This window comes from Oryctolagus cuniculus, chromosome 5, assembly GCF_964237555.1.
Source record: "Oryctolagus cuniculus chromosome 5, mOryCun1.1, whole genome shotgun sequence".
Taxonomy (NCBI): domain Eukaryota; kingdom Metazoa; phylum Chordata; class Mammalia; order Lagomorpha; family Leporidae; genus Oryctolagus; species Oryctolagus cuniculus.
Window position 1 is genome coordinate 52,388,708 of NC_091436.1, and position 26,254 is coordinate 52,414,961.

The 26,254-nt window shown below is 40.0% G+C and overlaps 1 protein-coding gene and 1 long non-coding RNA gene across 8 annotated transcripts in view; both read right to left on the reverse strand.

Moving 5' to 3' along the window:
* Window positions 1–26,254, reverse strand: part of SLC35F1 (solute carrier family 35 member F1) — a 632,790-nt gene that overhangs the window by 397,600 nt on the left and 208,936 nt on the right. The window lies entirely within an intron of this gene.
* On the reverse strand, window positions 1,140–13,977 carry LOC138849599 (uncharacterized). Its single transcript, XR_011388556.1, has 2 exons — window positions 8,947–13,977; window positions 1,140–2,665 (listed from the first exon to the last, which is right to left on the reverse strand). It is a non-coding gene; the product is annotated as an uncharacterized lncRNA (long non-coding RNA).

Below are 26,254 nucleotides of genomic sequence, written 5' to 3' on the forward strand. Positions count from 1 at the left end.
TTGCCAACCCAAACCTTGCTAAAATTATAAAAATAAGCAATATACTTCACTATATATGAACTTGACCATCTTTTCATTTGATTATTGCTTAAAGCCCTCATGTATTTTCCTGGTCAACTGTGGTCGTTTTACTTTTTATTTGTTGAACTCTTTATTTAGTGGAGCATTAAGTCTTTATTATGTGAATTAAAATGTTATCTCAAAAATAATAAATATTAAGTTTAACAAAAGACAAGTTATTTATGTTTTGAAAGAACTACAGAGAGAAGGAGAGACAGAGAAGAAACAAATCTACCATCTGCTGGTTCATGCCCCAAAAGGCCACAATGGCTGGGATGGGACCAGGCCAAAGCCGGGAGCCAGAAACAGCATCAGGGTCTCCCACACAGGTGAAAGGACTCAAGAAGTTGGGCCATCCTCCACTACCTTTACAGGCATATTAGCAGAGAGCTTGATTGGAAGTGAGCAGCTGGGGCATGAACCAGCATTCATGTGGGATGATGGCATTAACAGGTGGCAGTTTAACCCACTGTGCCACAATGCTGACCCCATCCTAAAGAGATCTTTTAAAAAAAAAAAAAACTTTTATTTAGTAAATATAAATTTCCAAAGTACAGTTTATGGATTACAATGACTCCCCCCCCCCCATAACTTCCCTCCCACCCACAACCCTCCCATCTCCTGCTCCCTCTCCCATTCCATTCACATCAAGATTCATTTTCAATTCGCTGTATATACAGAAGATCAATTTAGTATATATTAAGAAAAGATTTCATCAGTTTGCACCCACACAGAAACACAAAGTGTAAAATACTGTTTCAGTACTAGTTATACCATTACTTCACATTGGACAACACATTATGGACAGAGATCCTACATGAGGAGTAAGTGCACAGTGACTCCTGTTGTTGACTTAACAAATTGACACTCTTGTTTATGGCGTCAGAAATCTCCCTAGGCTCTAGTCATGAGTTACCAAGGCTATGGAGGCCTTTTGAGTTCGCCCACTTCGATCTTATTTAGACAAGGTCATAGTCAGAGTGGAAGTTCTCTCCTCCCTTCAGAGAAAGGTACCTCCTTCTTTGATGGCCCCGTTCTTTCTACTGGGATCTCACTCGCAGAGATCTTTCATTTAAGTGTGTTTGTTTGTTTGTTTTGTTTGTTTGTTTGTTTTGCCAGAGTGTCTTGGCTTTCCATGCCTAAAATATTCTCATGGGCTCTTCAGCCATATCTGAATGCCTTTAGGGCTGATTCTGAGGCCAGAGTGCTGTTTAGGACATATGCTATTCTATGGGTCTGCTGTGTATCCTGCTTCCCATGTTGGATCGTTCTCTCCCTTTTTGATTCTATCAGATAGTATTAGCAGACACTAATCTTGTTTGTGTGATCCCTTTGACTCCTAGACCTATCAGTATGATCAATTGTGACCTGAAATTGATCACTTGTACTAGTGAGATGGCATTGGTACATGCAACCTTGATGGGATTGTATTGGAATCTCCTGGCACATTTCTAACTCCACCATTGCGGCAAGTCTGATTGAGCATGTCCCAAATTGTACATCTCTCTTAATGAAGAATCACCTTTCACTTCAATTGACCTAAAATAGTATCATACCTGATACTGCCAACTAATGTAACTTCTTTCCAGACAAAAGACAGACAAATGTTCCATGTTGAAACCCTAATATGGAAAGCTGTTCTCAGTAAGCAAGCCAACAATATTAGCTAGTTTAGCAAGATTTATTTTTACAACTTAGGGCTGGGGCTGTGGCATAGTGGGGTAAGCCTTCACTTGCAGCATCAGATTCCCATATGGGCACCAGTTTGTATCCCAGCTGCTCCTCTTCTAATCCAGCTGTCTGCTATGGTCTGCGAAAGCACTAGAAGATAGCCCAAGTGCTTGAGCCCTTGCACCCAAATGGGAGAATCAGAAGAAGCTCCTGGCTCCTGGCTTTGGACTAGCCCAGTTCCGGCTGTTGTGGCCACTTGAGGAGTGAACCAGTGGATAGAAGACCTTTCTCTCTGTCTCTTCCCCTCTGCCTATAACTCTCTCAATAAATAAATAAAAATCTTAAAAAAATTAAAATATGGCTCTCATTTTCCTCTGAGAAACAGAAGCACGACACAGAGGAGTAGTAAAAGAGTAAGTGGTCTCTTCTGAAGCACATGGACAAATGCATAGAGAACTCAAGTACAATTCATATGAATACCTGATTATGGAACGATTTCCTGAGATTTTGCTCATCTTTCTGCCAGGTATTTCAGAAATGAAATGAAAACAGTGTTCTCGGGAAATATTAACCATCTTCAGTCTTTACGGTATTTTATTAAGTATACACACACTTTTACCTCTCAAGGTAACCAAGAGTCAAAGAATTGAAAACAAATGAATATTTTTTAAAAAGGCAAATATTTGTTTCTTTATTACCCTCACATTGGATTGAAATGACTTCCCCAACCTACTCTGAACTCTTTTCTTTGCAAGGGATAAGGTAACTTGCCTTTTGGTAAGAACATGCACCAAGGAGCAGATTCACTAAGCCAACTTTATTAATTCACTCACCACACAAGACTGACTGATCCTTTTGTTCCCGATGGTTTTCTTACTGAAATGAACATTAATGGTTTCTTGGAACTCAGAAACTGCTGAAGAGCCATAATTAGCTTTAGAGACAAGAGTAAACAGGGGCATGATAAGTCAATTTGCCAAGTTGAACAAACATTAACACCTCAAGTTAAGAAACCCCCAGAAGGCCAAAGCATGAGTTAAATAAAATATAACATGGATAAGAACAAAAGTATCAGTAGAAATAATCTACTAACTTTACTAACATCTGTGTTATTGATAAACAATAGCAGTATTTCTAATGATTACTTAAATTCATAAATAATTCTCTTTGGTGCAGTTTTTCCTTCTCTCTCTCTCTTTTTTGGTTTTTTTTTTTTTTTTTTGTAATGCAGTACCCTGGTTCTTCATTTGGTTTGCTTCTATTGTCTCAAAATAGATTTTTAATAATTCTATTTTTCCCATAATATCTTCTATCCTTTCTTTCAGTTGTTTCCTATGTTTTATAGTTAATATTTTTCTAAATCTCTTTATGTCCTGTCTGTTTATTATGTTTCATATTTTTTGTATGTTTCATACTTTTAATTATTTGGATGCTATAGGCAAAGTAAAGGTCTCAAAAATGTTCAACATCAGATAATTATATTCCCAGGGAATAAAAGTTTCAGTGTGCTTTTTCTGTCATCTCAGAACTAGATCCAAAGCTAAAACACAACAAATACATTGAATTTTTAAAGACGAGATCAGTGATAGCAGAGGCCAGCAAAAACAACCCTCCCCTCCTCATGGCCTAAGTGGTGAGTCCCCACCACGCCTATCTTGAAGTCCTAACCCCCAACACCTCAGAATGTAACTGTATTTGGAGATAGGGTCTTTAAAAGATGTAATGAAGTTAAAATCCACTCATCAGAGTGGTCCTAGCCAATGTAACCATGATCAGACACAAAGAGGAAATCAGGACACAGGACACAGAGGGAAGACCACAGGACACAGAGGGAAGACCACGTGAAGACACCTAGACCAATGCAACGGGTCTTGGAAGGAAGCAACCCTGCTGACACGTTGATCTCTAACACCTAGCCTGCAGAACTGTGAGAAAAATAAATCGTTGTTGTCTCAGTCACCCAGTCTGTGGTACTTTGCAATGGAAAGACTCCTAGTCAGTGTCTAAGACCCTCTCTGTGGGGAGGGAATAATGAGAAACAGTTTTATGGGGATCAGTGCTCATGAGGAGAATCCCACAGGGGAAACAGAAGGAGAGTACTCCTCCCTCCTTAAACAACTCAGAGGGCCGCTAGGATAATCATTCAAAAAGCTGGAGGAGAAGAAAAAACTTGTATTTTGTTCCTCTGCTTGATTTCTGCTTTGGCACTCACCTTGTCTGTTTCTGCTTCTCTGGGCAGGGCTCATGAAAACTGACAATAGATGTAGGACTGAGAAAAAACTCCCTGGTAGTTTAATGTTTGTACTACCACTGGGAGGGGCAAGGGTTTGTGAGCTGTCCATGGGGGTGGGGATGTATGTACTCCACTGGAGGCTGCCAGACCTGTGACGTACTGCTGTGCCCTTCCACAGAGCCTACAGAGTAGAGCAGAGAAGGGAGAAGCTAGTCATGTTAGAGCCTCAACCTGCATATCAGAGAAAGGGGGACTTAGGAGCCTCCTTGGCTCTTCCAAAGTATCCTTGTACTCAACAGGAACAGGACAAGCAACATCTGGCTGCTGACTACTCAGAGACAGCCCAATGGATAGGCACTACTGAAATTGGAATATGCCCCCTAAAATATGATATCAGAATATGGCTCCCTAAAAGTCCCCCAAAAGTCCCATCTGGAGTGCTATATGAAATCAGAATATGAAGTGCCATTTGATATCACCATACACTTATTAATAAATTCTCAATATTAACAAGCCTCTGTGGGTTCTTGCCTAATATTCAAAGAAGAATTCTGAATACCAGCATAAATGAACAAGGCAGTATGATACATTTTTTGAGCTTTTATTCAGTGAGAGAAATGCATAGGAGAGTGAGGGTCCTATCTAAGAGAGAGGTAAATCTGGATTCATGCGGAGTACCAGGAACCAGCTGCAAGGAGAATCATCTAGGCAAGGAAGCATGGGGCAGGTGGCCCTAAGGCCACACGCCCTGGAGGTGCTGGGCCACAGCAAGCCCGGCACTGGCAAAACGCCAAAGAAAGGAAAAAGGGGGCGGGCACACCGTGTCCCACGCTTTTAATCTACTTCCAAAGGGGAGTGGTTAATTAGCCTGATTGGCTGGTAGGCACACAGGTGTGGCCAGGTAGGGGCATGAGGTCTCACAGGGACGTGGAGAAGGCGTGGTCTTCCAGTTCACAAACCTGATCAATTTTATTCTATATGCCTGCCTACAACACTATCAGCCAAGAAAATGGTAAAAAGAGAGGTCTGGGTCTCACTTAGTTACATGATGAGCCATGACCTTTGCTCCCCATGTCCTTCTGGCAGCAGTACTGAATGAGCTGGCACAGAAAAGCAGAGAACAGATGTGCAAATAGTGGTTTAGGACCCACCTCCAAGCCCCTTAGGTCACATGTGAAGATTGTACTGGAAAAACGAGGACGTTCTCAGTCAGAGAGGAGAGTGAAAGTTCAAACTGGCCTGGCTAAATTATTTATAAGTCAAAATAATCAGAAAGGTAAGAGATGTTACCATAACCTAACAAAGACCTAGCAAGGAGAACGCGAGAGAGCACAGCTGAAAATGGTAAGCAAACAAAGAAAAAAGTCATTCTCAGGCCCAACCAAAGTGTTTCTTCAAAAAAAGCCTTCTTAACAAGGCTCCTCCATGAAAAGACAACATGAGACAGCAGTCTCAGGTCCTCGTGTATTGGCAAAAGGTCATAAATAATTTTTTAAAAAGGTAGACATTGAAAGTTTAAAATCATGAATTGACAGTTTCTTTGAAATGTATATTTTCTCATTTTAAAATAGCCTTCTTTTCTCTCTCAAAGTATTGAGTAGTACACAATGAGTATTTTAAGAATTAAAAGATTAGGTTTATCTTATGGCAGCACTTTTGTGACATGTGATAACCTATACCCAGAGTTAGAATCACTGACACAAAGACTCCCTCAACGGCAGGCATCTGGCACAGAGGTTAAGTCACCCACATCTTACATTAGAGAGCCTGGTTCGGGTCCCAGCTACTCCATTTCTGATTCAACTTCCTGCTAATCCACACACTGAGAAGCCGCAAATGATGGCTTACATGCTTGGGTCCCTGCCACCCTCATAAAAGACTCAGCCTCAACGCCAAGCTCCTGGCTTCAACCTGGCCCATCCCTGACTGTTGAAGGCATTTGGGAGCTAAATCAGAAGATGGAAGATGTCCTTCCCCCTCTCTGCCTCTTTTTCTATTTCTCTGCCTTTCAAATAAAATTTTTAAAACTCCCTAAAACAGATATGCAGCCAAAATCAGCTATTAATTATTAAGTACAGTCAGACCTCTGCACCCATGGGCTCCATCTCCATGAACTCAACCAACCACAGATAGAAAATATTTGGGGGAAAACGTGGTTCTACTGAACTCCTTTCTCTTGTCATTATTCCCTATTAATACAGTATTTACACTGGATAAGGTATAAGTAATCTAGAGATTATCTCAAGCATATAGAAGGTATTTGAATAGACATACACAAATACTACAACATTCTTGAGCATCCACAGATTCTAGTATTCAAAAGTGGTCCTGGAACCAAGGGACATCAGCATTTACCACATGCCAGAATTCAGGGTACTGAGAATTTGGCAAACACCTTCCTCGTAATCCTAACCACAATCCTATGAGGTCAATTTTATTATCTTCACTTTATAGATCAGCAATGATGTATTTGTGCCAGCTAATGAATCTACTGTTAAATAATCAGGAATTTTGCAAGCCACTGCCATCAGGAGCTTAACACTGCATAGCAGAAACAGCTACACCATGGAAAATAGAAAAATGTTAAAATCAGAGTTCCCGGATCCTGGATCCCAGCTCATACTGGCACATCTCACACAGCCAAGGAAACCGAAGCTCAGAGAGTTTCAGATGTTTGCTGTGCTCACAGATCTGGAAGTGGTGGAGTCACACTTTGCACCGTCCTGGTGTTCCAGGTACCCCAGCACATGGTCTCACACACGGTGCTCTCTGTACACATGTCAGTATTTCTAGTATTACAAAAAGTGGGCAGAGCAGCCTGTCACAATTAAAGAGTTCTTTGGCAGATCTAGAGTTTCATGCTCTGCATTTCTCAGTGTTTCTCCTCCAGCACATTATACTCTGAAGACCCTTTCTTCTTTGATCACTCGGGATGCCCTCTGTCTAGCAGCTGACGGGATCTGGCAGGGGAAGTCCAGCGCCTGTCAGTGGAAGAGGAGCGGTGGGCGTTAACAGCTTCCCTGCATTGTTGCCCTTTTCATCCAAGCTTTGTCTGCCAAGAAAGAGAGCAGCATCTGCTCTCCGGGTGAGCAGATGATTATACAAGACCCACGCTTTTACATCAAAGAAGTCTGAATCTTAAAACCTTTTGTGTGTGCGTTGTGTATGATAGTGTTCAAGGTCCTGCATTTTTAAAAAGCAAGGAGGGGTTCATTTTAAAATGTAAACATGCTAAAAGACCTGCAGAAACAATGAGAATTTTTAATATGTGAAGAATAATTTTTAAATAATTCTCATTGCCTTACCTAACATTATATCCCAGATTTTGTTTTTCCATATTAAAATCCTGGGGGAACATTTTACGAGCTCTGCTGCTTCCCATCCATACACAATAGTGAGGAATGGAGACTAGTAGACAGGATGGGAAAGGGAGGACCCTGCCTGTCTCATCCCTTCCACGTGGTTAAACCCTAGATTAGCAATGGACTGATCCTGAATTCTAAAGAAATGTTATATATCAAGAACTTCAAACCCCTAAATGGAAACTGGATGAATCATTCCAAAATAGCAAATACTCAGATGTTAGGAACTTAAATACAACATCTTCAAATAGCATCAGCAAACAGAGGTCCTTACACACATAAATAACAATCACTAAGGCCTTTATTCTATTTGAAAATTGTGCTTTGTGATCACTTACATGGTCATCTTACTATGGCCTTAACATACATTTACATATAATGTGTAAGCCTAGGCATTACAGGCTAGATGCAAATAAAAGGCTATTAATTTAGTTGTGTCAAATTAGAGTTACATAAAATAAAATACATCACATATTAGTGTGTACAGTAGTAGAAAGAAATGTCTCATTTTATAGTGGATTACTAGGAAAAATTAAATTTGTATATGTTGGGTTGTATATCTAACATGGGACTTCAGAATGGATCAGTATTGAGATTAAAGAAACTGATTATGAAATCATGAAAAATGACAATCAAGTCCCACAAGAAACACTGTGTATCTGTGCCTTGTATGAGCTGAACACAAAAGGCAAGTAAGAATGAAGAAGAGGCCAGACACAGACAGGATTGAGAGGCCCTGGAAATCATTTCTCTTCCAGACCTGACCAAACAACTCCAGAGCTTTAGGCTAAGCTCTCTTCTATTAATTGGTCCTTTGTCTGGATGGCCTGAGAGTCAGCTGGAAATGAAGAAGTCATAAGTTTTCCATTTGGTTTTATTAAATGTTCTCATCCTATGGAGATGATGGAGTCTTGGTACCCTGCTAACAATAGTTCTGGCTTTCTGAATAGTTTCAGTGATAAAGCAGAATGAAAATGTTGTTAGAATAATTGACTCTGGTAGAGATTCTGTAGTTAGCCATTCATGGAGATTGAATTGTCTCATTTCCAAGTTTTTCATGGAGCTCCTTATAGAGGGTCCCATTATAAATGAGTAATCACCAAAGTACTGAGGATAACAAAGAGGAAAATCTAGACCTAAAGAAAATTTACAACTTATTCAACAGAAATTTAACCCATTCTGATTCTCCTTTTTACTTTCCACTGTGTATTTTTCTTGCCTGTAGACCTGAAGCAAATCCTGTAATTCCATGTTAAGTTGTGCCAGATTAGTCATTGATGAGTGTCCCCAAGCAGGGTATCATATAGCACGTGTCTTTCTCTTCCTGAGCTCTTGAAGCAAACTAATGAACAGTTTAGATGCAGAGCCTGGCCAGTGAAGGATGCAAGTTTCACGTAACTATGTACATGTAAGAAACAAACAATGCAATCTTTACTAAATCACCTCTCATTTGCTCCATGCCTCTATGATCACCTGACTTCCATCTTTCCCATTTCTGTGCTAATAACTTGGCCCTTCTCCATCAGGTATGCAGTCAACAATTTCGTTTCTTTCTGCAGAAAAGATAGTTCATCTACACCCTGCCTACCACTGGGGAAATATACTAGAGAGAATGCTTACCTGCTCCTCCTCCCTCTTTCTTTGTGAGATCCACAATATCAGGATAAATCTATTCTGCTTTAATTGGATGATATTGAGAGTAAGAAAGAGGATATAAGCAGTTGTCTTATTTTAACATGAAATACATTATAACTTGATAAATTAAAATTATCCTGATAACTGTCTAAAGTATCTAAGCTGATGATGACCCTACAATGCACATAATCTATTCTGTAAACTACCATGAGAGATGGCAATATTCAGTAAACAGAATGTGAGATGTGCATTTTTGTACAGAAAGGACATTTAAAATGTTTATCTTGAAAGGAACATAGTACTCATTGAACTGTCTGAACTATACTCAGGGTAGACAAGTGTCTCAATCCACACATTCAAGAATGCATAGAAATAAACAGAGAAGGGCCGGCACCGTGGTTCAGTTGACTAATCCTCCACCTGCGGCACCGGCATCCCATATGGGCTCCGGGTTCTAGTCCAGATTGCTCCTCTTCCAGTCCAGCTCTCTGCTGTGGCCCAGGAGGGCAGTGGAGGATGGCTCAAGTCCTTGGGCCCCTGCACCCACATGGGAGACCAGGAAGAAGCACCTGGCTCCTGGCTTTGGATCGGCACAGCGCCGGCTGTAGCAGCCATTTTGGGGGGTAAACCAATGGAAGGAAGACCTTTCTCTCTGTCTCTCTCTATATCTCTATCTGTCAAAAAAAAAAAAAAAAAGAGAGAGAGAGAGAAAGAGAGAAGCAAACATAGATAGGTTTCTAATTTTTTTCATCCAATCTAAAGTATCAGTTTCTTGAAAGCAGGGAGCATATCAGTCTGGTTTAATTGTGTCATCAGCATAAAATAGAGGCTTAGCAGTTTTCCACTGGACTGATTTATCCTTGATAGGCAAGTTATGCTGGAAGTAAGTAGATTCGGAATCAGAAACTTGTGGATTTGAATATTGCCTTGTCATTTATTAGCTGCATTTAATATTAAATGACTCTCACAAATTCAGTATTCTTCTCTCTGAAAATGAAGACCATAACCTGTAACTCATATGTCTATGGAGAATACTGAGAAACCTTATGAGTATATATATCACATAGTAAAGGATCAGCAATGATTATTTAAATTTGCATTATTCATATGATTATACTTGTGTATGTCAGATATTACATGTATTTTGAATTTATCTCAATACAGTAGCATCTCTTTGTAACCTCTTCCTTCAGCAGGCTATCCTTCAACTGCACATACAACAGAGGAATTCCAAATGCTACTGTGCTTTCCTTCTCTTACTCCATGCATTATGAAGCCAAAAAGTTTTTGTTAATGAGTCTACTTTTATGTTTATGTATTTATGTACAACATAATTTATTTCTTTCTACACCTCAAGTATGGGAAGGCATGTCTACTTCTGTTTCCTTACCCTCAGATATAACTCACTGGAACCTAGATGGAAAATTCTTCATGGTAGAGCAACCCTGTGCGTTGGCGAACTCTGCCTTTGGCCCTACAGACAGAGATTTGGTTACTGAAATGTCAAAAGGCCCTTGTAACTTAGAAGTCTCACTACATGTACTGGACCCAAAGGACTGCATTTGGCCAATATCAAAAAACCCACAACTTAATACAACCCCATATAAATCCTCCTTGTTTTCTCAGTAAATATGTCAAAGAAATAATGAATTATACAACAAAAATATTTTTCAGATGTTTCTATCAAGCTCATGTCTAAAATTCATGCTCTTTCAGATGGTGTAGAATCTTTCAAAAATCCAAACACTTATTAAGTACTATTGCAATGATTTATATTCTAATGTCCTTTCCCCAACCCTACCCCTTGAATTTTTGTGGTTTCTTCCAAAGCACAGGGCCCCACTATTTGTACAGTTCAAGGTTCACTCACTTCTGAAAACTGATTTGACAAAGCTGTTTCCACAAGAGGCAAAGATGGTCCAAAAAAGAAGTTAGCTTCAAGACATGCCTAAATATTTACAGGGGTGATTGGGATAATTCTTTCTTTTGATAGCTGCTCATTTTGCCTAGAAATATGTTTGGAGATGATGGAATAAAAATGATGACAGGCTAAATGCAGAGACAGAGCATAAGTCATTCAGGATACCCAAGTCATGAGGAGACAGTCCCCCAACCCATGTCACCATAGAAAAATCACCCTCACAGAGCTAAGAAGGAAGTCATCAACACAGGTGTAGAATACTCATATTGTTCCATGGACACAAATGGATGTCCTCATTCATCTTCCTTCCTTTTCCAGCTTTCATTTTGATGCTAAAAGTTATGACAGCTATCCAGCTTTGAAGTCAGATAACTGAAAGAAAAAATACTGAGAATATGTACACTAAAAAGGATGAGTTTTCTCCTGGAGATCTGCTCAAATCTTAACCTGCCAACAAGGGTCTGGTGACATTTGGTGACTTCTAAAATGCTCCAATGAGAGATTAAAAGCTTTCCTTATGGGTGCTCTAAAATGGCCTCTGCAATGCCTCTGGTTAGTCGTGGCTGAATCTGATGGCAGAGCTGGGCAGTTGCACGTTAATGAAGCTTGGATGCACTTACACAAAGGAATAGTCATGCCTTCAACCTCAAGTTTTATCAATGAACTGACTAGATTCCAGGCACTGTCCCCCTGTTGCCTAGTAAAGGAGCACTCATTGAAGGTTTAATCACAGTTTCACATCCACAATGGAAGGCTCAAAATCCTTCTTTGGACAAGGCAGTCTAACAGCACATCAAAAGATAGCACCATGGCTCTGTCTTGCTCTATGTATGTTCTTTCCAGCTAGGCAAGGCAAAAGGAGCAGGGCTTGGTCACCTTCTGGGAAAGCGTGATGCCCTAATACACCACTGACCAGAAGGGCAGTGCACCCACATCCGTCACTGACTGGAGATAAAGAGTTGGAGGCATTCCATTCCATTTGGCGGGAAGACGCCTTGTCATTCCAAGGCCAACCTGCTAATGTGAACTAAAGGACAGGTATCTGTGAATTACACTGTGAAGTCCAGCACAAATGCAGCAAAAGCAAGTACTATGTACCTGCAAAGCAGCTCATATCTGTCTCCCATGTGATGCTCACAGGCTGGAGCACAGCTAGCTGGTTAAGGCAAGCACAATTTTAATAATACTGCTATACCTTTATGAAGCACACTGCAATATTTCAAGTGACGCATACTGTATAAGGCAATCAAGTCAACCAGTCAACATCCTCACTTCCCTGTACTTGTTCCACGTGTGGAATATTCCAGCTCTTCTCTTTATACAGTTATTATTGTAATCAATTTTCACTTCACTGTGCCATGGAACATCAGAACATATAACTGTCATCTAACTGTGCTAGAGTACCCTTTATTCAACTTCTCTCTATCACCTCTCCTCGAACCCTTTCCAGTCTTTGATAATCATTAAGTTCAGATTGACTCTTTTTGTAAAATTTCCAGAGAAGCACAGAGAACAAAAGTGAAACTAGACAAATGGGATTATATTAAGCTATGATGCTTCTGCACAGCAAAGGAAACAATCACCAGAGTGAAAAGACAACAGACAGAATGGAAAAAAATATTTGCAAACTATTCATCTGACAAAAGATTGGTATCCTGAATATATAAGGAACTAAAAAATTCAACAACAAAAACCCCAACAACTCAGTTAAGAAATGCAAAGAGGATTTAAACAGACATTTCTAAGCAAAGGATCTGAATGGATATTTCTCAAAAGAAGAAACACAAATGGTCAACAAAAATAAAAAAAAAAATATGTTCAACATTGCTAGCCATCAGGGAAGTGCAAACCAAAACCACAATGAGGTATCATGTCACTATAGTTATAATGCCTGTGATCGAAAAGATGTAAAATAACAAATGTTGGCAAGGATGAGGAGAAAAAGGAACACTTATACACTGCTGGTGGGAATACAAATCAGTACAGCCATTATGGAGAACAGTATAGAAGGTTCTCAAAAAAGTTAAAACAGGGAGTGGGCATTTGCCCTTTTGGTTAGCAAACCTAAGTCCTACATCACAGTGCCTGGGTTCTGTTCCCAGCTCTAGCTCTTGATTCCAGCTTCCTCTCAATGCAGATCCTGGGAGGCAACAGGAATGACTCGTAATTGGGTTCCTGTCACCCATGTGGGATAACTTGCTTGAGGTCCTGTCTCCTGGCTCCAGTCCTGGTCTAGCCCTGGCCATTGTGGGTATTTGGGGAATTAATCAACAGATAGGAGACAACAGAAGGGATATCTCTCTGTTTCTCTCTTTCTCTCCCCACCCCATCTCCCTGTCTCTCTTCCTCTCTCCATCTCTCTGCTGTTTCTCTGCCACTCCAAAAAAATTAAAAGTAGATCTACCATGTAAAACTATGCCACTTCTGGGTATCTATCTGAAGGAAATAAAATCAGCATATCAAAAAGATACCTGAACTCCCATGTTTCATTCAAACACTATTTACATAATTAAGATATGGAATAAACATGGTTGTCTGTTGATGGATGAATGGATAAGAATGTGGTCCATAAGTTACTCAGCAATTTAAAAAAGAATAAGGGGCTGACACCGTGGCACAGTAGGTTAATCCTCCATCTGCGGCACTGGCATAACCTGTGGACACTGGTCTAGTCCTGGCTGGTCCTCTTCCATTCCAGCTCCTGCAATGGGCTAGGAAAGCAGTAGAAGATAACCCAAGTACTTGGGTCCCTGCACCCATGTGGGAGACCTGGAAGAAGCTCCTGGCTTCAGACTGGCCCAGCCCCAGCCGTTGCAGCAATTTAGAGAGTGAACCAACAGATGGAAGACCTTTCTGTCTCTCCCTTTCACTGTCTATGACTTTACCTCTCAAGTAAATAAATAAAATCTTTAAAAAATAAACACACACACACACACACACACAAAAGGAATAAAACCTTAACATTTGCAGTAAAATGGATGGAACTGGAGATCATTATCTTAAGTGAAATCAGCCAGACACAGAACGAAACTACTATGTATTCTCTCTCTTTTTTTTTTTTTTTTATTTTTTATTTTTGACAGGCAGAGTGGACAGTGAGAGAGAGAGACACAGAGACAGGTCTTCCTTTACCATTGGTTCACCCTCCAATGGCTGCCGCGGCCGGCGCGCTGCTACCGGCGCAATGCGCTGATCCGAAGTCAGGAGCCAGGTGCTTCTCCTGGTCTCCCATGGGGTGCAGGGCCCAAGCACCTGGGCCATCCTCCACTGCACTCCCTGGCCACAGCAGAGAGCTGGCCTGGAAGAGGGGCAACCGGGACAGAATCCGGCGCCCCGACTGGGACTAGAACCCGGTGTGCCGGCGCCGTAAGGCAGAGGATCAGCCTAGTGAGCCGCGGCGCCGGCCGTATTCTCTCTCTTCAGTGGAAGTTAGTTCTCCTTTTTATTACTTTAGGTCACCCTCAGGTAGGGTGGGGTTCCTGCACTTGAGTTCAGACATGAAATTTTCAGTTGAGCAAGGCAACAAAGGCAGGAACTCAGCACGGACATGCATGTGATAAAATGGCTAACATTAGACTGGAGCAAAATTGCACCAAGCTTGAGTCCTAACATAACTCCCATTGTTCTCTCATCCTCTCGAGCCTCTGATTACTCTAACCTCTTTCCTTCACCTGGGGTCTCTGGAGAGGTGTTGGGAAGAGGAAGGTACATGGAACGGCATTAGAAGCTTGAAAGTCTTGTCCATGACTGTTGATTGTGGAGCATCAAGTGTCCTCTCAAGACTCAGAGACCCAGTAGAGAATCTGAATTGCATACATAACAATCCTGCACTCCACAGAGTTTCACTGAGCATGTGCAAAGCACTATGGTTGCTGCTCTGGGCTTGGTAACCATAGCCTGTGAGAGCCTTGACTGCTAATATGAACCCATTTCTCACATCACCTGTCAGGCCAGACATTACACAAAAGGTTCTGAGTATAACACTGGTAATAGGTCTTATTAGCTTAGGTGTTAAATTAAGTATTATATAGTCAGTTAAAATATTGATTTTTTTCCTACAATTCCTAAAAGGTACTTCTAGAAATCACAATTTAAAATCTTCTTAAAATTAGGAAGTACAAGTCTCAAGATATAAAATATTACTGGAATTCTATAATACATGAAATGATATAAGTATCATGTTCAAATGTTAGTCAACTTAATGCTAAAAACTGTAAAAAAGAATTTCTTTGGGATAAGTTTTTTAAATGAAGTATCGGCTACTAGATACTTAGAATTGTCTAGGGATAGATAGTGAAAGTTTAATTTAATATTGGGCTGACGGAGAATTCAAAATAAATTATAGATAAGTTAATATATAATGTTTTTAATATTACCAAATAATTACTATAAAATCTGTTTGAATCCAAAATTTTATATTGAGCATATTTTAAATTCAATAAGAAAATCGGGGGGGGGATCACTTTTTTTTCTTGCATATTTAAGCACTCATATAGATGAGAAAACAGGAGTAGACTAACCATGTGATTAATGACTATAAGAACATTTGAATGTAAAATCTGGACCAAAAGTCATCATACAGAATTTGAGTTCTACATAATCCCATATCCTCAGATGTCTGGATAAAGTAGAACTAATATCTGGCCAAGAGAAGGATTTTCACTCGCCACTCCTACTTCTTAACAAGCAATCTTTGAATCCTAAAGATGTAGTTTGAACAGCCTTACATTATCTCAATGATGATAATACTTTTAAAGACCCTTGTCTTTCTGTCTGCATACTTACCATGTTCATCAGTGACAGCTATTCAACTGTCCCTTTTCCTTGCACCAGCTTAAACTGTGACCATGTTAAAACCATTATAACCTGTGAGGTTTGCTATAAAGTTTCAAGTTGCATTAACAAAATTCAGATAGATCATTTTGCTATATGCAGTTGTTTAGTTTTCTTCATTATTGCATATAGGATTTAGGACTTTCCTTTGACATCTATGGGACTGAAGATCTACATCCACAGCGCCTAGGAGATATCAAGAACTACCAAGAGGGTAACCACATGCCTCTCTGCACCTGTTGTTCCAACAACCCATTCAGTTAATGTTCTCTTTCACTCTCAGAGTGACTGTACTTTTTTTATTTTTTTTAACTTTTATTTAATGAATATAAATTTCCAAAGTACGGCTTATGGATTACAATGGCTTCCCCCCATAACGTCCCTCCCACCCGCAACCCTCCCCTTATCCACTCCCTCTCCCCTTCCACTCACATGAGGATTCATTTTCGATTCTCTTTATATACAGAAGATCAGTTTAGCATACATTAAGTAAAGATTTCAACAGTTTGCTCCCACACAGAAACATAAAGTGAAAAATAATAGATGATTTTTTAAATGATGATGAAATCAGGTCAGACCTATTGTCATGTTTAATCCCAGCAAAAGTCAAGTTGGGAATTGATAATTTCTTCTTCTTTTTTTTTTTTTTTTACAGAATATCAGTTTAGTATACATTAAGTAAAGATTTCAACAGTTTGCACCCCCATAGAAACACAAAGTGAAATATACTGTTTGAGTACTCGTTATAGCATTAAGTCTCAATGTACAGCACATTAAGGACAAAGATCCTACATGAGGAGTAAGTGCACAGTGACTCCTGTTGTTGACTTTACCAATTGACACTCCTGTTTATGGCATCAGTAATCTCCCAAGTGACTGTACTTTTAAAAATACATTGTTGGTTTCATGTTCTCCATGAGAATGGCAGGTTACTGACCTACTCAGGGCCCAGTTAGAGAGCTCTATCTCCCCCTACTCTGGGAGTGACTGGGCTCCAGGAACCAATTGCAGACTCAGAAACAGAATACATAAGTAACTATAAATGCATGATTAACCTAGTGGTTAAGACAACTGTGTATCACATCACAGTGGCTGAGTTCAATTCCTGGCTCCTGCTCCTAATTCCAGCTTCCTGTTAATGCAAACCCTATAAGGCAGTGGTGAGCACCCAAGTATTTGGTTTGATGCCACCCCTATGCGAGACATGGATTTTGTTCCCGATGGCTTACAGCTTCAGCACCAGTTCAGCCCAGCAATGGGCACACACTCTCCCTCTCTCCCACTGAAGAAAAAAAAAAAAAAAAAAAAAAAAGAATGCCTGACTCCTTGACCTGGCCTGTTGTTTAGTCCCTTAGATAGAAAACAGCAATAACTCTTATATTTGGTGAAGCTTTGCTGATGCTAATTAAATGATAAGTAGATCTACATGAAGGATCTTCTTAAGGTTTGGTAAGTGGATATATAAAAAGGAATTTCAAGGTTGTTCCATATTAACTGTGCATCAATGGAGATATGTGTTTATCAGAATGAACTCTGCAAGAATTACACAAATATGTTTTTATGTAAATGTACATTATATAAGTAAATAGGTGATGTAGATACCTATGTATATAAATAAATATATACTTAATAAAATGAATTCAATAGAAATTCAAGTGTACATCATACAGTAATAAAACAGCTAAGGGTAAGTCTGTTATGTGACAATCATATAGGATAATTTTAGTACAGTCCACAAAAAATAAATTAATCTTATCCTTGAATTTCAGAATAGAAGGGATTTTTCATTTCCACCAAATCCATCCTTTGCCTAATGCAGCCCAGATTGAGAGGAAGGGATACTAGAGAGGGATGCAAAATAACATTTCTATCAAGAGTTAAAGTAAAAACTAATGATAACAACTATTCTCTATGATGATCTTAGCAGAATTCTACCCAAAACAAACATGGCCTGGATGCGTACCCCTACAAACTGGTCAACAAAGCCTGTGAACTCAGGAGTGCGAAGCACAGTTCTGCCTCCTTCCTGCTCACGTCTCTCCAGTTCTGCCAAAGCAGCTACCATTGTGTGTGGTTTATATGTGAAAGTTCTGAGTGATGTTTTACTTGAAATACTCTTTTTCTTGAAAACCAGAAACAAGATGACCTCATCGAATCCAATAAGCAACCTTCAAAAGTTTTTCCCCAATGAGCTTCTCCTTAGCTCTGTTAGGCTAAAGATTATAACCACAGGACCATTATTGACAGGCAAAACAGGATTTTCCCTGTTTCTAAGGATGATTAAACCAAAGAATAAATCAATCCCCTCCTGATAAAGTTCTTGATTTGTCTTTTGGGGTGTTTCTTTCTCTCTTTTGTAATTAAGAAAAAACCAGCCTGGAGTCTGATGCCCACCACAGGGAAAAGAGATATTGACAGCTGCTGCAGAGGGTTCATTCAGCATCCTGCATCAAAGACAGCCAAATGGATTTAAGGATACTGGCCAAGGCAAGAGGAACAAGAAGGGGATTAATCAACCCAAGTTAATGTCAGGTGATTTAACAAAAAGATAAAAATCCTCTTAAATATTTCATTCCATAGACTTCATTAGTACTTCCTGAAAGAAGTGAATCAACCTTCAGTATTTAGGAGGAAACAAACTATGCAAAGGGGATTAAGAGATATGCAAAAAATAATAATAATAACGAAAACTAGCCCAAATGTGCAGATCCCCCAAGGAAAAATTGGTTGAGCATTCCAGTTTAAAACAAACTTAAAACATTTACCTTCTCAACAACATCCATCGCAGCCATATCTGAGAGAACTCAGACACACACCATCTTCCCCCATCCCTACACACACACACACACACACACACACACACAAGTGTGAGCAAAGGGCCCAATCCATTGGAATGCAGATCACATGCTGGAAGCTATTGTTCTGTTAAAAAAAAAAAAAAAAAAAAAAAAAAAAAAAAAAAAAAAAAAAACCACAAAGCCTAGAGAGATTCATTCATTAAAGCTGCAGCAGATGGCTGCTCTGCAGACAGCCACAGCATGAGGCCAGCCACCGGCTGGCAGCCACAGCACAGGCAGCAGTCCCTCCCAGCTGCACGTCCAGGCTCCTTTCACAGGCTCCACATTCCACCAGCAGACACTTCGCAGGGAATCTCTCCAGCTTAATGGATAACTCTAGGCACCAACCATGGGCAGTCAGGACTGAGTACCTCTCTATTTCCCTTTGCTCCACCAGCTCTCCCTATTTGCACCACTGCCATTCCATGGCAATGGTTAGGCTTCTGGCAAAAACAGCATTCATGTGGGAGCCTTTGAACCCTAAACAAGGGTCTTTTCCCAGTCTCTTATCCTTTGCCTACTCTTTGTCCTACACAGAGCAAACTAGCTAACTATTCATTCAAAGAAGACAAAAATTTAAAAGAAAGAAAAATTAGATCATGCTTTCAACTAGGAAAAATGTTTTGTTTTGTATTACTTTTGTGTTTTCCTAAGAGTATAAGATACAATATTTTAGGTTGTACACTATACACATTCTTAATTGTCCCCATATCTTTCAATTGCATTTAATTAGCTAAATTTCATTTTGTTTATTTTTCCTGATAAAATTAAGTCACACTGCTAAATTTCCAGTCAGTAAGCATTTTTTTTTTCCATCTCTGGAACAGCTTTATGACCAGATTGTTATCAAGACATACCAGTCTTTTAACCTCAAATCCAGCAGACAATTCTTAACTCCTTCTAATGTGACTTTATTTTTGTGCTGTTTTTCTTCCTAAGAAAGAGGAGATTAAGCCCTTCATATTAGGCATGATTTTTTTCCCTAAATCTTTTCGCTTTTCCAACCTCAATCCAAAGCTCTCTCATCCATTTTAGAAGAATTCCAGCCTCTGCACAACCCCTGTAAACTTCTTTTTTCACAGGTCACATTCATGGTATTGAAATAAATCCCTTATGGAGAGAAATGTTCCCATTTGAGTATAAGAACAGAATATCCAGGCATAAACAAACAGTAAAGAAATGCATTCAGTTGTATATCTATAATTTTTATCTCAGTTTAGACATATCTATGTCTAAACTGTGATTATATGTTAAAGAACTTGAAAAAATTTTTCATTTCTTAGGAATGACTTAAGTCCTTATTTATCAACACTAATGTCTCAACACCTGATTTCGCTATGTTAATTATAATCTAGGGATTAAAATTCCTACACTGTACATTTTCATATTAAAGGTTTTTAATCATGCTTTTTTCTTAATGTTTAATATTCATTTAAATTTCATACACTGCTTAAGATGATATCACTATCACTACTATCTTAGTTTTATAAAGTAAATCCTCCATTTTACATTAACATTATGGCTACATTTACCAGGAATGTTTGAAATAAGTCAAGGATGAGAGTTATGCCGCCAATCTTTGAATCACTCCATTAGAGAGTGAGCTCCTCTGAAAGTAAAGACCTTTGGGGCCAGTGCTGAGGCATAACTGGCTAACCCTCTGCCTGTGGGGCCAGTTCATTTCCTGATTGCTCCTTTTCCTATCCAGCTCTCTGCTTATAGCCTGGGAAAGTAATGGAGGATGGCGCAAGTGCTTGGGCCCCTGCATTGTGTGGGAGACCCATAAGAAGCTCCTGGTTCCTGGCTTTGGATCGACCTAGTAGTTCTGGCTGTTAGAGCAATTTGAGGTGAACCAGTGGATGGAAGACCTTTCTCTCTGTCTCTCTCTATCTATGTCTGTAACTCTACCTCTTGGATAAATAAATAAATACATCCAAGAAAGGAGGAAGGAGGGAGGGGAGGGGAGGGGAGAGGAGGGGAGGGGAGAGGAGGGAAGGGGAGGGGAGGGGAGGGAAGGGAAGAGAAGGGAAGGGAAAGAACTCAAAAGGCTTCCATAGCCTTGGCAACCCATGACAAGAGCCTAGGGTGATTACTGATGCCATAAGCAAGAGTGTCAATTTGTTAAGTCATTGCGCACTTATTCCCCATGTAGGATCTCTGTACTTAATGTTTTGTACAATGTGAATTAATGCTATAACTAGTACTCAAACAGTACTTTACACTTTGTGTTTCTGTGTGGGTGCAAACTTGAAATCTTTACTTAATATATGCTAAATTGATCTTCTGTATATAAAGATAATTGAAAATGAATCTTGATGTGAATGGAATGGGAGAGGGAGCAGGAGATGGGATGGTTGTGGGTGGGAGGGAAGTTATGGGGAGGGGGAAGCCACTGTAATCCAAAAGCTGTACTTTGGAAATTTATATTTATTAAATAAAAGTTAAAAAATAAATAATAAATCAAAAAAAAAAAAAGAAAAGAACAGGACAAGACCTTTGTATCCCAAGGATCTTACATGGCCTGTGGCACAGAGAATTCAATAAGTGATGCTCAATAAAGGTTTATCAAACAAAAGAAGCAAAATTCCTAGTCCTTAATGTTAAGAATTGTTAAAGCAGCAGAGCACAAAAAATGAAGAGCTCTGGCCCTGGAGTCCAGCCAGCTGAGCTCCCAGCCTCAGCAGGACAGTAGTAGTGTGTGCTTTCAGATGCTACTTAACTTCATGAATCATCCAGAATGTGGAAGCTAGCAGAGTCTAAAGGAAATATGACCTCAGGAGTGTCTCTGTTGGATGGGTGACCTTCAATGATTATATTACAACTTAGATTCAAACTCCTTGCTAGAGAAATATGTAAAAAAGCACAAAGAACATATTTCTACCAGCTTATTAAAGAAAATGAATAGGGGCCAACATTGTAGCCTAGTAAATAAAGTCGTTGATGCTAGCTGTCTGTGATGCTAGCATCCTATATAGGTGCTGATTCATGTACTGTGATGCTAGCATCCTATATAGGTGCCGATTCATGTCCTGGCTGCTCTACTTCCAATCCAGCTCCCTGTTAATGCACCTGGGAAAGCAGCAGCAGAGGGTGGCCCAAGTGCTTAGGTCCCTGCCACCCACAAGGGGGAACCAGATGAAGCTCCTGATTCCTGGGTTGGGCCTGGCCCATCACAGTTGGAGCTACTTGGGGAGTGAACCGGCAGATCTAAGATCTCTTTCTCTGTCTCTCCTTCTCTCTCTGTAACTCTGCCTTTTAAATAAATAAATAAATGGTTTTTTTTAAAAAGATGAGGCTGATGAATAATCCCTTGGCAGAAATAACTCCTAGAGTAGCATGCATGAGGGACAAGGAAATGGGTAGCATGGAATCAAAACCTAACTGAAGGGCTGTGAATGGAGACTGTTAACAGAAGAAAAAGCTATGCTCAAAGAGTTACTCAAGAAAATGCAAGACTCTACTCAAGGAACAGAACTCTAGACCTGTAAATGGCAAAGCATTTCATTCCACAGAATACAAAAGAAGATGAATTAGCAAGTATAAGTCCTCCTCTTTTCTCCCAGAGAGAGCGACATTACTATAGATGAACACATGTAAAACTCCTTGACTAGCAGGAGATGCACCATCTTCCTGGACCCACACCTCCCATACTACCATTCACAACTTAGTAGAAATCTATAGTGATAGCTAAAGAAATAGAAAGCCTTTAAAGACACAGATAAACAAACAATAATCCTCAAGTGTTGCTCAACCTGGAGGCGACAATTACATGAGGGAAATAAGTGCATGAGATGTGAACAACAGGTTCTACAACAGTATTGAGGGATGGAAGATTTTTCTGAGCCATAGGTCACAAGGCCAAGATCATGGGGTCCTGGAAGGAGTCATATGGCATCGCTCATAAACCATGCTTGACAGGAAGCTTGGCAACCTAAAGAAGAGTCTTTAAATTCAAGTTTGTTGGAAGAGGAGGAAAAAGTAGTCATAGTGCTACATAATGAACACTGTTAGCATCAGATGCAAACGCAAGCATAGCTCTACCACTTACCAGTTATATGACCTTTTGTTTTGCTTTGTTTTGTTAATTTGAGAAGCAGAGAAGCAGAAGAAAGAAAATCAGTAAAAAGAGAGTAAGAGAACTCCCATCTGCTATTTGACTCTCCAAATGCCTGCAATGGCTGGGACTGGTTTGGATCAAGCTGAGTGCCTGAAACTCATTCAGGGTCTCCCATGTGGGTGACCGGAACCCAGCTACATTAACTATCACTGTTAACTCCAAAAGTTTGTATCAGTAGGAAGCTGGAGTCAGGAGCTGGCTGGAAATTGAATTCAGGTAGTCCAAATGGCATGTGGGCATTTCAGTTGTATCGTCCACCCCAGTTGTGTGTCTCTGAGAAACCACTTATTTATTCTATGCTTTAGGTCATATATATGAAAATTTGTTATTTATATTACATCACCTCAGAGGATTGTTTGGAAATTCAGTGGGCAAATACAGAAAACATACAAAAGTACCCAGCACAGGTCATAAAACAGCCTACATAACCCAGCTTCTGTTAGTCTGTCTGATTTTATCCTGCATTTTCCTTCTATACTTGGCATTTCTTTCATAATAATTCCCCTATACATTTATGCTTTCCTCTTGGAATGTCCTTTGTCCTCTTATTCTCTGGAAAACTCTTATTGATCCTTCAAGACGAAACTCAAGCATTACCTCTTGAGCAAAGCACTCTTGAATCCTTGCCCAGAAGTTGGTTGTTCTCTCCTCAAGTTTCTTTAACAAATTTCTCCTCAACATCTCTACTGTAGCATACAACACATTACATTATAATCGCTCATTCACACTAGAACGGGAACTCTTTTATGGCAAGAACTAAACTTACTTGATATTTGTATCTCCAATGTTGTTTGATACATAGAAGATTTTGAAAAATGTTTACTACATACATGAATAAAGGCATGATGACACATCTAGACACTTTACCAGAATGCTCTTACCCTTGAGCACCAGAAGAAAAACATGTAACTGGGAATCAGAGAGAAAAAAACAATCCTTTCTCCAAGTGTATGAAAACAATTTAGAATGCAATGGACTGAAATTCACAATAAAATAAAAGTAGTAAGTACTAAGTTACAAAGAATCCAGGATATTCAGGATATCACACCTTAAATCATTTCTCAACACCAAATCAAGTACAAAGTGATCAGAATCAGCAGGTGTTCAGTTGCAATGGTTAGAAAACAGTGAAAGTATAATCACCTCTTTATTCCTGGCCCCATGCACAAAGTTCTGCTACTAAACATAGTTAACACCTGTCTTAGCTAATACTTGTCACTTCTGAAGTTACCTACTTTTTCCCAGCATCATTGGTCACTTTTTTATCTGATTATTTTACTACCATTTGTTTCATAATTAAAAGGATTAAAACATGAGCTAAATGTGTTATTCATTATAACACACAAAGCCTTTATTTGTCCTACCTCAGATTGCTGTTCCTTAATACCACTGAATTCTTTTCTTTTTTAAAGATTTTATTTATTTATGTGAGTGTGGTGGAATGAGAAGGCCATACCAAAGTGGCCACTGGCAAGCGAGCGTCAGTTACTCAGGAATGGCTTTGAAACCCACCTGGCAATGGAGCCTGCCTGGCAACAAGCTGTGATTGGATGGATTTGAAACTGCCTGGCAGCAGGCTGTGATTGGATGGCTTTTTAAACTGCCTGGCAATAGGCTGTGATTGGTTGGGGCATAGACCGCCCCTTGACCAGATTGGCTGCTCTTGGCTATATAAGATGTAGTTTCAACTGAAATAAATGAGTCTGCCGGCTGCTCGCCTCAAGCCTGCTTTCACCCGACTCCCCGGGGTCTGTGTGGTGACTCCGCGCCTCTTGCCCCCACCACACTGTTCCTCTCAGAAACTAATCCACTGCAACATTGTTGAGAAATCAACAGCAACATGTGAGAGGTAGTGTAATGGGCAGAGAGAAGGAAAGACAAAAAGGTATTCCATACGCTGGTTTACTCCCCAAATGGCCACAACAGCCAGGGCTGGACCAGGCCAAAGCCAGGAGCCAGGAGTTTCCTCAGGGTCTCCCATGTGGGTGCAGGAGCCCAAGCACTTGGGCCATACTTCACTGCTTTCCTGGACAATCAGCAGAGAGCTGGATTGGAAGAGGAGCAGCCAGGACATATGCTGGTGCTACAGACAGAGGCTTAGCTTACTACTCCACAGCACCAGCCCCTATCGCTGAATTAGTATATGTATAATCCAGGCTCAGTCCTTGGCCCCTTTCTCCCCTTTGTCTACACTCACTGCATTGGAGTTCATCCAGTGGCAGTTTTAAATATCAACTGTCAATCATGTATGCCAAGTGAGACTTTTCTCTTGCTCCAGACTCCTATACTCAACAACTCACCCTAAATACATAAAGTAGCTTTCAAATACAACACTGAACTGTCCCTGCTAACTGCACCTATCCTTTCCTAACTGATTGCAATCTATCCTTTAATCCTGCTTCTCTTTCACACCACACATCCAACACATCCAGAAATGCTGATGCCACTACCTTTAAACATCCAGAATCACTTACGCTGACATGATCTCATATCTGGATGACTGACATCAGCTTCTAAATAATCCCAATTCAGTTCTTACCCATCTCTTTCTGTTCTCAAGAGAGAACCCAGAGTGACCCCTTACAAAACAGCTCCTAGAAGTCAGACTATACCATTCCTCAGCTGAACACCCTCAAATGACTTCCATTTCACAGAGACTAAAAGTCATAGTTCTCACAATGGTCTGCAGTGCCCTTATTCAGTGATCAGCCCCCCTTTCATCTCTGGAAGCTCCTTTCTCAGTATCCTCCTAATTCTTGCTAGCCCTCTTTGACTCCTGCTATTTTTTGTACATCCCGTATACCTATAGCCTCAGGAATTTGCACTTACTATTCCTTCTGTCTGGGATTCTCTTCCAAAGATATTCAGTTTGTTCTTTTATGTGCTTCAGCTTTTTGCTCAAAAATAGTTCTCTCAGTGAGACCATCTTTGGCCACTTTATCTAAAATTCTATCACCCTTCTCATCCTCTGTGTCACTCTCTCAATTCAAGTTTTTGCTTTAACCGTCACCATACCAAATATTATATATATATGTGTGTGTGTGTGTGTGTGTGTATCATACTATCTGTTGTCTTCATCTGTGTACTGCTGTAACAGAATGCCACAGACTGTGTAATCTATTTTTAAAAAAAGAAAGAAATTTACTTCTTATAGTGCTAGAGGCTGGAAAGCCAAAGGTTAAGGTTCAGGTACCCAGCGAGGGCCTTTTTGCTCTGCCATCCCAAGGTAGAAGGCAGAAGGGCAAGAAAGCATAGCAGAGGAGAGGACCAAGCTCATGTTTATCAGGAACCCACTGCCTCCTCAGTAACTAACCCTCTCTTGTGATAACAGCATTAATCCACTCAGGATGGCCTCATCCTCACAATCTAATCACCTCTTAAAAGTCTCCACCTCTCAATACTATAGCATTAGAGATTAAGTGCCCAGACCTTGAATACTGGAAGACACATTCATACCGTAGCATCTGTCTTCTCAAATATAGATGTAAGCACCAAAAAAACAGATTTTTGTCTTCTTTGTTCTCTGTTGTTTCTCCAAAAACCTACAAACGTGCATGGCGCAGAATACTAATTCAATATATATCC